Raw genomic sequence first — 13,697 nt, 5'->3', positions numbered from 1 at the left:
GTGAATGTATCTTTCCATATACTGTGTAACACATCTTGGAGTCTCGGTGGAACTGGAGTTCAAGGCACCAGTTGAATGTGTGTATCAAAAGTGGCATGTTACAGTTGTGCTGCTCACATTAGTTTATATATGTTTTTTTTTTTTTTTTTTTGTGGAAAAAATATATTTTCTGTTGTCCATGCAAAGAAAATCAAATGTACCAGTCTGTGTGATAGGATTTTTATTTTTTGGATTAACAATCCCTTTAGAGTGAACAGTCTCTTTAAAAGGTATAAAAAATTAAGATTTAGAATATTTTGAACTCTCAGGAATGTTTTTGTTGTTGTTTTCGTCAGATATATGTGTTGAGATTAAGATAATGTTGAGATTAATAATTCACATTGTTATTTTTCTTTTAGTAGCCTCTCCTCTCTCTGTCATTAGTCTCTTCCTCTCTATCTGTTTATCTCACTGTAAATATTTACATATTCATAAGGCTACTCACCCTTCAGGGCACACCTGACATCGATGTTGATGTGTACAAGGTTGAAAATGAAAGCAACATTTACAACAGAACTAATGTCGTCGATTTAAACAGTGCCATCTGCAAATTCAGCATTTAGGTTTGTCTTGGTTGTTTTTACCACAGGCACAGCTCAGACAACACAGACATTTTAAGATGTTAAAATGTCTAAGAAGTAAAATAATTTCTTTCAGTTTGCAGTAATAAATCTCAGAGCATAAGGCCCATTAGCTTGTAGTATCATCTGCATGACTGGAGAAACATCATTATTGGTTATGTCAGCTGAAAAATGTTGGTCACCTATGCGTACATTTAGCCCACTGTGACCCGATTTACACATTTTTTTTCTGCTTAATCGACCATATTTCATTTTCTTATTCCTCCTCCTCCTTTCTCATAGTGTCACTGAGCTTTAAAGAGGCCCATAGCACAGGGCAATTACAAAGGGTGTTGCCGATCCTTCTCTGTAGACCTAGTGTTTTCTGGCAAGGCTAGAGAGATGAGATCACTCTTGTTCAGCCAGAGGGTCCTGCCCCCGGCCACTGTAGCCCCACAGGCTGTTATTCTCAGTGGCAGACCTCATTAAAAATGCACAGGGTTTTAGCTAGACTGAGTATAAGTGTGTTTGTGTAGTTTAGGAAGCAGATGGCCTATGGGAGAAAGGGTATAGGGGAGTATCCCATCCCTTAGCAGATGCTAGTTTAATGAGGAGAAGAATAAAGAGATCAGAGTAACCAACTGCACCCAAATGCAGAAGAAGAGAAATTACCATAAAATTATTACAATAACAATTTTCTTGAAGAAAAAGATTTTAACATGTTTGCTTTAAGAAGGAATTGAGTATATTGAGTTGCGTGTTTCAAAGATTGGGTTTCCCTCTGCTATTGATTTGACTAGTCCAGTGGTTCTCAAACGTATCATGGAGTACCCCCAGCTCTGCACATTTTGCGGCCACACTGAACTTTTCTCTCCATTGACTTCCATTCATACGCATGCGAATGCGTCAGACCAGAAATGCAAGCTTATGCTAAAAATTTCGCATTTCGCTGCATTCCAAAGTTCAAGTTTGGTAAACTCTGACCTTTGAATTCACATCACGTGAATATGTGGGACCAGTAGAAGATCGATACGTCACTGCATGACCTCTCTGTACAGAAATTCAAAAATGAAGGAAGCGCTATATAACTTTAGCTGTAGAGCAGCATCCTATTTTATATAATATAAAGATAATAATTTCGCACGTTTAAAGTCTAGTGTGACCGCGCCTTCAATCTTGATTCAACTCATCAAGTGGGTGTATCAGATATAGGTAGACATACAAAATGTGCAGTGCTGGGGGTACTTCATGGAGAGGTTTGAGAACCACTGGACTAGAAGAAACTAAATTAAATTAAGACTGCGGCTGTGTATCGGCTTGTGTAAGATTTTTGACAGCCATTTCCTAGTGTAGCATCATAGCAGTTATTAAGAAGGTGGCAAAATTCTGATAGATTAACTGCTATTAAACTGCAAATCATTATAAAAATACTGTGTTATTATGTAACACCTAGGTAGCTTGGTCCAAGCCATTATTTTTTGTTCTTAATTAAGTAGTCGCCCCAAAACCCAGGCTACTGCTGAGGTGATAAAATGAATAGGACAATGATTTCAGTGATCTTCATCAGTGAGGTCTGGTACCCACAGTCTTTCTTTTGCTTTTTCTCTGAAAGCAGAAGGAAACGGTATTGTTCAAAGGTTGTGTGTGTCAGTGCCTAATGTAGAAGCTAGTCAAAACTCTCAGTTCCATTTAGTTCCAGTTCAGTTGATTTAAATCAGCTGAAGCAGTGGTCGCCAATAGAGTTGTTACATTCCAAAGAATCTAATTTCAACCCTTTTTTATTTGAAAGGCCATTTGACTCTCTTGTACACTTTTTCTTGTTCTTTCTCTGTGTTTCTGGGTGTGTGGGGTCTCCGAAGGGGCTGTAACCCCTGGAGCTAAGCTCTGGTTAAGAGACAGCTGCAGAGCTGTAAAAATGCTGATATGGTTGCCAGGCCTGCAGGGTTCAGCTATAATTCCTTTTAAATGTAGCCACTGCAACGTTCCAGCACATCATCTAAGAGGTAGGAGGGACACATTTTTATTTAGCCAGAAGTGAGTCCAATATTCAGTCAGTAACAAGATGAAAGGCACAGCTGTGAAACACCAGGAAGATGTTGAAATGCAGTATGTGATCTTGATATGGAGGAATTATGTTGGAAATCTGATGCTAGAGTGAGAAAGCTTATGACTGTATATTTCATGTCTTTGATAGATGTGGTGAGAAAACACAAATTAAGCCTTAATCATCATTATATAATGTATTTAACACCATTCATGTAAAAATACAAACTGTGTGTGCACGTAAAGATGTTTGCAAGAGTATGTGCTGCCATCCACTTAAGAAATCTATTAAATCCCTCTGGGCTTTTTCAAGGCTGTTAAGAACAGTGTACTTCCTCTTGTAGATTTGATTATAATCTAGTCATACGTAAAATTACATTTGACTAGAATAAAAGTTACTCTAAATTTATGCTTCACTCTCATCTTACCTTTCTCTTATGAAGTATGTTCAAAGGCACTGTAGAACCTCACTGAATCACTGAAAAGATGGTGAGATTATGAAAAAATGAGAACGAGGCACAACCTGGGGTTATGCTGGAGTAATATTACCAGGATGAATAATCCATAAAGTGTTGGCACAGAACTGCATACATTTAGGGAAGTAATACTGATTCCATTAAATATTAACAGCCATATTTAATGAGTATAAATCCACTTATGAACTTTTTTCCATGCCTTGATAATTTACTGACTAAAACCAATAAATATTTCAGCTATATAATGTTTTAACAGTAGTTCTTTTCTAGCATTTTTTAAGAGAATTTTAGCTGTAATGTATGCAAAACTGTCTGGACTCATAATGGAGATTTATATTTATAGGTGAGATCATGTGCAGAGCAGACAATTTTTGTTCTATTTTTTGTTTGTGCAGTTTTATTACTAATTTTTACTAAGTATAGTGGAAATGTTATGGAAATATTGTCTCATTCTTTTTACATTTTGCCATATCGTTTAGAATGTGTGGACTTGTTTGCTAGGTTGAACTTTTGAGAGGTTACATTTGCTATTATTTTATTACTTTTCTTGAAATATTTATTGTGCACAGGATTTACAGCAATGTTTATCTGAATAAGCAAGTTATGTTTTTCTTGTCAATATTCAAATAGATACAAAACAGGCTGTTAGAAAGTTTCGCAGGGAAGATAGAGCAGGAAAATGAATGTTTTTAAGCATCTTGTGAGTGTGACTGTTTACTCAAGGACACAATGGAACCATTTTTTCCACTGGCTGTGTGTGTGTAACGTGTAGGCAGCAGTAAGCTGATTATTTGCTGATTAGTTTTTAAGGCCTATTGTCTTCTTTTAACCACCAGCCAAACTAACATCGATGTCAAGGTGTAACAAGGTAAAATAAAATAAAAAAACAACAAAGCCAAAAAGCATTCAGTCTCAAAATGACCAATGTGTAACACTTCAAAACAATAGCAAACTTATAACAAGTGACGATATTATAAATCTATACAGATTTCAGAGTATATATTCAGTCAACAATTTCTATTTTTCAAATGAATTGGATCTCAAAACATTTTAAACAGTTATTCTTCACCTGAAATTTGGTGAAGAAAAAATTTGTGCAGCATTCTAGGAGTACTCATATTCAGTCTAATAACGCTGGGATATTTCACTCTTTGTATTACTCTGCATTCAAGACAAGTTGCATGTGTCTCATTTCGAAGCCTGTACCTTCCAGAGAAAGCAATTTCTGGCCACATATGTCATCTAATTTCAAAAATCAACTATTGAAATGCTGACTCTAATTCCTTATGTCGAGTAAATTACTGTAATTTAATACAGTAATGGTAACTGAAATAATATAACAAATGCAACCTTCTGTGGGGGGCAGCCTTTGAAATCAGACCCAGTTGCTGTCGGTCTGTGCTGTAGAATGCTACTCGAACTGTTTTTATGTTATCTATTTATCTCAGAAGAAGCAGTAAGAGCAGTATGCTATTTCAAGAAGTCTGTATGAACTGATTTGTTGAAAAATATGTATATACTGTATGCAAAATGCATAATTTTTAAGTACTGCACTGTACCATCTGAATTATTAGTATTTATTTATTTTTGCATTTGCCAACAATTATCTGATCACCAATTTATTGAGTATCTTTTATCTCAAGGGAAAAAATTATAATGTTTTGGCACATAGCAGTGCCTGTTGATATTTGTGACATTCAGAAAGTGGTATTAAGGCTAACATTACCTAAATTTGATGATATACCCCAGCTAAATAATATGCCATATGTTCAACTTACATACCTCCTGTGATTTGTTTGTACCTTATTTACTTATGGTGTTGTACTGCTGAACATCACTTTCTCAATACATGCAATCTTTGGAGACACAATCAAGCAGGTTGTGTCAAACAGAACATAAGACGAGTAGGCAGGCACATCTTTCTTTCTGACTCACGTTTCGCAGAGGTTACCGTCTATCAGCTTGTCAGGTACTGATACCCACATGCTTTGGTGCTATTTTCCTCACCACTGGACCCCTGGAGTGATCAAAGGCCATTATTAAAATGCTAACTTATCAAAGTCAAACCTTCATCACTTAAATTAAATCATTTCAAGCTTGGCTGGCTCTCCTCTTCTCTGCCTCCCCTTCATTTTTCATTTTCATCCCTTGCCCATCCTCATTTCAGGAAGACGATCTGCCACTCACCCAAAATTGCTTCCATTTGCATAACTGATGCTTCATTTGGGCTGGGACTGTTTCCGTGGCGACATCATTGCACAATAGCGATGCAGTGACAGCAATAACGAGCGAATGGAACTCTCCCACCTCTCAATTTAGGGATCAATCTTGCAGTCAAGGACAAGTGTTCCATAAGTTGACATTTCCTTTCCTTCACCCTCTGGCTGAGTAGATGTTCAGGCTTCAACTTTCTGCGGTGTTCTGATAGAAAGTCATTGAATTATTTATTCAACATTCAGAATAGCATTTTAAGATACAAGTCTGAATATTCTATTGGTCATATGCTCTCTTTATAGTTGGTTCTTCTTTTTACTGTGTATGTTTTTGTCAAGGCAGAAAAATAAAGGTTAATGAAGTAAAATTAAAATGATTTTTTTATGTATTCAGTATTACTGTATATTGCATACGAGGTTCACAGCAATTTAGGAACATCTTTCCGTCGTATCTACCCCTCAGTCAAAAGTTTATACATTTGAACTTCCAATTGACATTGACCGTCTAAGTTAAAAAGAGTTGTAGCTTTTCACATGCCAGGCAGTCGCAAAGGGGACACAGTCTGGGAGATTCTTCATAAATTGCGATGGTCTCTTGGAATGAACAATATTGCCACTGACATTTCAGTAGCCGACAGATTCAGCTGAGCAGTTATTAGAAGAACCAAAGATGACAAGTTTGCTGTCGTTCTCTAGATGCTGTGGCACATTGTGAAGTGCATTAGAGAGATTTTCTCCTACAGCGAGGATTTTTTAAAGTGTTTTCCTCTAACTCATTAACCACTCTCTGGTAACCTCACTGTGCACTCCACAAAACCGGGAAAAATGATGTGAAGAAATTCTTTTAATTTCCACAAACAATTAAATTCTTCCCAAGTGCAGATTAAGCTATTAAAAGATTGTATCTTCACAGGCTTTGAAGAAAGTTTTTCAGAGGCTTACTTCAAGCATACTGTTTTCAGAAAGTAATACTTTCACATATCTATTTGAAATTGTTTTCTATTCATGTGCAGAACATGCAAGTTCCGTAGATAGGTGAGCCATTAAGTAGTTATTTCAAGTTTTAAATGAATAAAACTTTGTAGAATTTCGAAAAATACCTTACCGCATTGTCATTCTCCAGCTAAGATTTTGTGCTACACTACAGTGAATCAGGCCTATTACACAGGACTGAAGTCTTTTATCAAGGGGTAGTGATGTGCTCATGTTCCCATTCCCATCATAATAGGACGTTCAGTGGGAATCCGATGCTGTTTAATTATTTAAATGCCCTCAATATACAGTATTGCTCTTTTTACCTTTTTTCTGATTGTGGCAATGCTTTCCCAAATCATAGTTTACAAAGTAATATGGGAAACATATCAGTGTTCCCTGCATTTTCTGTGAATTTATTCTTTAGAGACCTGTTCTCTTGATCCACAGTATGCTAAAAGTTATTTTTCTTTAATATCAAATTTTCTCTTTGTGTCAAAATCTGTAGGGAAATTGTATGACTAATCATAGTTATTATTCTTTCATTCTCTCTCCCTTTTTACTTTAAAGTATCAGGGTCATAAGAAAAAAGTTATAAGATCTGACCTGGGTGGGAGAAGCATGGCACAGATTTGACTGACACCTCTGAACGACTTAGTATAGAAGCTGTCAAGAAGAGGGCAAAGTAATGTCATAAACTTGGAGTTGAGTGTAGTCTTTTAAGACCAACATTCCTTTTTTAACTTTAAACTGGTGCTCCGTTTCACCTTTTATGGTTTATTATAATTTTATGGACAGGAAATTAAACATAGTTTATCTAATGTTATTGTAATTGTTATAGAATTTCTTTCTTGTCATGATAATGACGTTCTCTCCCCTCCTGATAATGAATTCTGCTGTGATTATCACATACATGTAGTCATAAGTATTTAAATACCTTGTTAAATTTGCCTACACTTGCACAAAAAACAACAACAACATTATATATGTTAATTTAGGCAATTACTCATGTGCTTCTTAGAATTTGCAATTAAATCTTAATATTAATGGCATATTTTTTTTGCATTAGCTTCCACTTAATGTAATTAAAGCATACAGAACTATGTGTTGTAATATTTTGTCATTTCCTTTAGCTGCCTGCCAATTGAATGGACAGAGTCTAATTAAGCTCATGCAAGTTTATGATATTTATTTAATTTGATTGGCTCACCAGGGGTTTAAGTTTACAAACTGACAAATAACACCAACAAAATGAATCAATTAGACATTAGTAGATCAACACTATTTTTGCACAAATGAACTGAAAACATATTTTTGGGGTGGCAAATCCAGAAATGTCCCTGTTTGACTTGTTCTTAATGAAATTCTTAGTTTTGAAACATTCTTATCTAATTTGAGCTGTCAAATTCTTTTAGTTATAAGGCAACATATGTACTCTGAAGTGTTTTTTTCTGTGTAGCATATTATAAATAAACTCTGTTTAGGATATAAGCCTTCAAACATATAGAATGTCACTGTGTTTTGTAAACTGTAGGTCCTTGAGGGTACTTCATGTGGCACATTATGGATAACAGAATAATCCACTTGCCCTTGAAAGGGAGCATTCATGAGGAGGCTCCGCTAAATGAACGAACCTCCCTCACATAAAATGGAAATAGCTTTTTGTGATGAGGTACTAAATAATATAGAAGATTAGTGGAAATGATGCTAGCATTTTTATTGTCCATCCTTATAATGGCCTTCCTACACCTGTTTGTTAGGAGGGAGTTATCAGTGTTTTTAATGAGGAGTCGGTTCCCACCAACTGAACGATTTCATCCTTTTGCTTTATTTTTTTTAAACTCCCTGTCAAAGTTTAGAAGTATGCATATAATGATATTTGTATACAATTACAATAAAATCAATAATTACAAATTGAAAACAGACAATAAAAGGCTAAAGGGCTTGGCTTGGTGGTCTGTCTCCATGTGTATGCTTTCTGTGCATGTCCCAGCAGCCTCCCATCCTTTCATGTGGAACGGTGTCAGCAGACAGCCATTACACGGGCCACTGTCAGTGGCATCCAACTCCAAAATAGCTCCTCTTGCAGTGTTTGCCCAGTTGGTTTCAGAGTAGAGAGGGGCTGGGTACTGTAACTCACAAAGTAGACAGATGAGTCCTGCTCAGAGTGAGGCCCTCTCTCCATCTGTCCATGTAACAGAGCACAGGGTGGGGAGGACATATCTGATCCTTTGTACATCGAATTAATGAGCAGGTCTAAGTAGAGCATATCTGTATGTTTGTGTTTAAAGCAGTGTTATTTAAATTTGTAATTTAACATTTTTGTTATAATTATAGTAATTTTGTGGTGTTTATTTTTAAATATGTCTGTATAGTTTTAAGCTTTAGATTTATTTATTTAGTAGTAATTCAGTAATTTATATAATAGTTGTTTACTAATTTCAGTTAATGTATTGTTTTATTCACAACATCCCATATATTTATTTTTTTTGGTAGTTTTCCAAAACCCTGGTTTTGATGTGGTTATTCAGCTTGTGATTATGATGCACAATATGTATGTTTTATTTATTTATTTATTTATTTATTTTTTGTCAAATGAATAATACTAATACTAATAATAATAATAATAATAATAATAATAATAATAATAATAATAAAGAAATTTGTCTAAAAAAACATTTATACAAATTAAAAGTTTAAAGATTTAAGATGTGGTTGCATTTATTGTTGATCTGTGAAATTTTGCATGACTGTGAGTTTTGGGTAAGGGCGAAAAACTTCATCACGCAGATTTTGCATGTTGTTCATGCAAATTCACCACATTGACCACCAAAAATGCTTTTTGGTTTGACTTCTGTGTGAGCTATTCGTTATACATCTCTTCTCAATGCTATTGTCAATGGACAATTGGACTTTTGGCATGCAAAATATTGCTAAAATTGAAGTGAAGTGAAGTGACGTGTGGCCAATTATTTAACCCGTCCAAGTGCACACACACACAGTAGTGAACATGACTAGAGCAGTGGGCAGCCATATTGCTGTTGGGGGGTTTATATTTCTGGTTAACCACTGTGCCAACACCCCCCCCACCCCCCACTCCCTTTTTTAATGCATTCTCTATATAAACAATCTTATCTTATACAATAAAAAACAATAGGCTTATTTGATTTTCATGCAAATAGTTTCTGAGGATTTTTTCATAAATAGTTTTTTTTTAACTTTTCAAAGATTTATTGAATAACAGATATAGTGTAACCATACTAAACACCACTGTGTATGTGTGACAAGACCAATGCATTAAAATCCTTCAGTTTAATCACAGTTCTGTATTAATGCACTGCTTTAATTGATGCGCGCACACACGCACACGCACACACACACACACACACACACACACACACCACCACCACACAAAAATAAGCTGTAGCTCACATCTCTTGCACCAGAATTTGAGAGGCATTAATAGATGGTACCCCATTATAGATGGTATCCCTCTTAGGTATTCAGTAGTGAAAATACTATGCATTCATTAAACAGGAAATGCACAGTAGGGTTTCTAAATTTCATAGAAATTTGTTGTACATTCTTAATGGGAATGTGCCCAGTCAACATCACTTGGCAACATTGCCTGGCAACATGAAGTTGCCCCTTGCATCATCAGCCTTAGAGTGGTTCCGGTGAAATTCCTCAGAGAAAGGTAATAAAGTGAAACTATGTTCATCTGCCCTTGCTCTTATGATGAACTGCAAATTTGCTACAAAAAATGATGTCTTTCTTTCAAACACACACATACAAAACAATCTATATTATATTCGGTTTCATTATTTTGTAAAGAGAGCTGTGAGAAGTATGTCAGATGCTTGAATAAAAATGCACTTTGTGAATTATTCAGTGAGCTGTTTAGCATAGCAAAGGCCGGCAGAGAGGAGAGGGTTGTGGAATCGGGCGAATCTCGAGTTGAAGAATGACACAGTGTTGCTTCCTCCTCTCAGCTTCTCATCATGTTAATTACCGTATCTGGCTCTTGTCTGGGCTGCAGTACCTCTTGAGTCACAGCTGCATGCGGACGCTTTGACAGTGGAAAGAATAGGACATTTGTCTTTGTTTTTCTGGAAGGGATTGGTGTGATTATCGCTACAGTAAATAACTTTGAAGAGAATATTTATCTGTTTTAGAACATAACATTACCACTCATCTGTCATTTATGACAAAAAAAGGTCATTGGATTTAATCCATATTGTCGTGACTATGACTAATGAAAAGTGAAATACAAATTAGAAGTCCTAGAGAATTGAGAATTGTTGATTGTCAGGTTATATGTGAAGAGTTTTGGGAAATAACTAATGAGATAAGAGAAGATAAATGATAGCAAAACCCTTGACGACTTCATGCATTTAAACATACTCATGCCATATGGATTTACGCATTTGTCCTGGCCAAGACTGCATGGCAAAGGGGGTGTTTTCGCTGTCTACCGTGATAACCTCCAAATCATTTTCCATGACAACGATACATATGAATATATGGTACAGAAGGCTGACTCTCTTATTTTTCACCACTCTCTATCGTCCTCCTAAATCATTTTCAAACTTTTTTTCTCAACTGTTAAACCTCTCCTGTCTCAGCATGTTCATTTTCCTACACATTTCCATGGTCATATCCTTGATTTTATCTTATTTAATTTACAATGTTATTTACTTTAATTTTAGTTTGCCTATACATAAGAAATTTGCTAAGACTGTTGATTTACAGTATCTTCTCCATTACTGTTTGTTAAATTTCAGTCTATATTATCTGATATTTTGTTTGTGCGTGCTCCTTTTTAGACTAGAACTGTTCCTTACACCCAGTCTTCTCCCTGGTTTATCCTAGAACATATTATTATTATTATTATTATTATTATTATTATTATTATTATTATTATTATTATTATTATTCTCTTGAGATTTAGCATATATTTGTATAACTTTATGTAAATATCGAACACCTGTTGCTGTGCAGGATGGACTCGGAGATGATAATCAATTACTTGACCTCAAGACATCTATTTGTTTTTCTCTTAATTATTCATGCCAACATAATCAGAAGGAGTCTTACATAAGCAAGATGGTTTTTTCTGCTACTGTACTCCCAGGGCTATAACAAAATGAACCTCCCCACTCACAAATGGTGTATTGTTGATAGCCTGGAATAATTAGGGCTGCTCTGGTGGGGTGAGGACTATGTCCTCCTCAAATGACATTCTCCTCAGACAGAGGGACTCAAGTCAGGACTGAAATAATCAGTGATTTGTGGTGTCCATTTTGAGTCTCAGTGTGAAGCTGCTTAGTTCTGCTCCACTGCACAGTACGTTAGTTGTTCGGTTCATTGCTATTATAGTCATCCTTCCTCTCCGTCTATGGGATGTTGCCACACACTCACTTTGCATAATTATAGATTATACATATACAAGAACAAAATAGATAACATTACAAACTGGTGCACAATCAAAAAAGATTCAATTCAATTACATTTTCAATTCAAGTTTACTTGTATAGCGCTTTTTATGATACAAATAATTGCAAAGCAACTTTACAGAAAATGAAGTTTCTACAATATTTAGTAGTATCTTATAAGTGGTGATCAGTTTATGTGCAAATGACAGGAATTTTCAGAAAAATGTATACAAGTCAACCAGACGATGAACACTATTAACAGCAATTATAATGTGGTTGCGTAGTAAGTAGCAATATTTGTTAGTTCTGTATGTTGTTTCAGTGTTAGCATCATCTGAGGTCCTCTGAGGGGTTGGCATCATCTCTTTTCAGCTGTTCTGGATCCAGACTGGAGCTTGTGTAAATCCATGGTAAAACAGAGAAACATACAGAGACATCATTAGCGTAGCTGCTGTTCCAACAAAGTAAAATTAATTCGTTTAACCCAAGCTAAAGAATAAGAATGCGCATTTGATCAGAAACAACTGCAGTCAAAAATTATGAGATGCATTATTCGAATGCTTGGCGAACGAGATGCGTTTTTAATCTAGATTTAAACAGAGAGAGTGTGTCTGAACCCCAAACATTATCAGGAAGACTATTCCAGGGTTTGGGAGCCAAATGTGAAAAAGCTCTACATCGTTTATTGGACTTTGCTATCCTAGGAACGACCAAAAGTCCTGCGTGATGGGTTGTAACCTGGTTAGGTATGCAGGAGCTAAACCATTAAGGGCCTTAGAGGTAAGTAATAATAATTTATAACTGATACGGAACTTAATAGATAGCCAGTGCACAGACTGTAAAATTGGTGTAATATGATCATATTTTCTTGAACTGGTAAGACTAGCCGCTGCATTTTGGACTACCTGTAGCTTGTTTATTGAAGATGCTGGACAACCACCTAGAAGTGCGTTACAATAGTCCAGTCTAGAGGTCATAAATGCATGAACTAGCTTTTCTGCATCAGAAACAGGTAACATACAGTTTTTCGTAGCTTGGCAATGTTTCTAAGATGGAAGACTGCAGTTTTTGTAACATGGGAAATATGGTTTTCAAAAGACAAGTTGCTGTCTAATATAACAACCAGATTTTTGACTGTAGAGGAAGTAACTAGTTGCAAATTGTAGTCTACTAGATTCTGTGTACTGTCTTTTGGTCCAATAAGTAATATCTCTGTCTTTCTAATAGGAGAAATTCTTGGTCATCCAATCTTTTATATTTTTAACACACTCTGTTAGCTTAGATAATTTAGAAGTTTCATCTGGTCTTGTTGATATATATAGTTGATTATCATTAGCATAACAATGGAAACTAATCCCTGCCCTTGAGTACCTGTATAGTTTTGTAATCTATCTATGAGTATGTCATGATCTATGGTGTCGAACGCAGCACTAAGATCAAGTAAAACTAGCAATGAGAAGCAGCCTTGATCTGACGCAAAAAGCAGGTCATTTGTAATTTTAACAAGTGCAGTTTCTGTGCTATGGTGGGTACTGAAACCTGACTGAAATTCTTCTTACAGATCTTTTTTTTACAGGAAGGAGATCGAAAGATGTAGCAGAAATGTGAGCTCTCACAGCAAAACTCCTTTAATAATTATAAGAAAGATTACAATTAAAAACAGCATGAGTCTCTTTTATATTTTGACTACAATGGTTTATACAGAAATCAATTTGGGAAGGTTTTTTATTTATCACTATGGCTACAGCACTTAACACAGGAGTTGAGTTTCAATATATTGGCACAGCACTGCTATTACCATTTGTTCTCTCACCATCCCTATGCCATCTCCTCATCCACCTCCAAAACCCCCTCCACCCCTCCCTATTCTGTCGCTTAAACTTTATAATTTTCAGTCTTTGTACACACACAGCTATTCACTTCTGCACTTTGTTTTTCAGTAATTTTTTTTGTTTTTCC

Source organism: Carassius gibelio, chromosome A5 (assembly GCF_023724105.1).
Source record: "Carassius gibelio isolate Cgi1373 ecotype wild population from Czech Republic chromosome A5, carGib1.2-hapl.c, whole genome shotgun sequence".
Taxonomy (NCBI): domain Eukaryota; kingdom Metazoa; phylum Chordata; class Actinopteri; order Cypriniformes; family Cyprinidae; genus Carassius; species Carassius gibelio.
The sequence above is the reverse complement of the archived record's forward strand: the minus strand, read 5'-3'. Positions refer to the sequence as shown.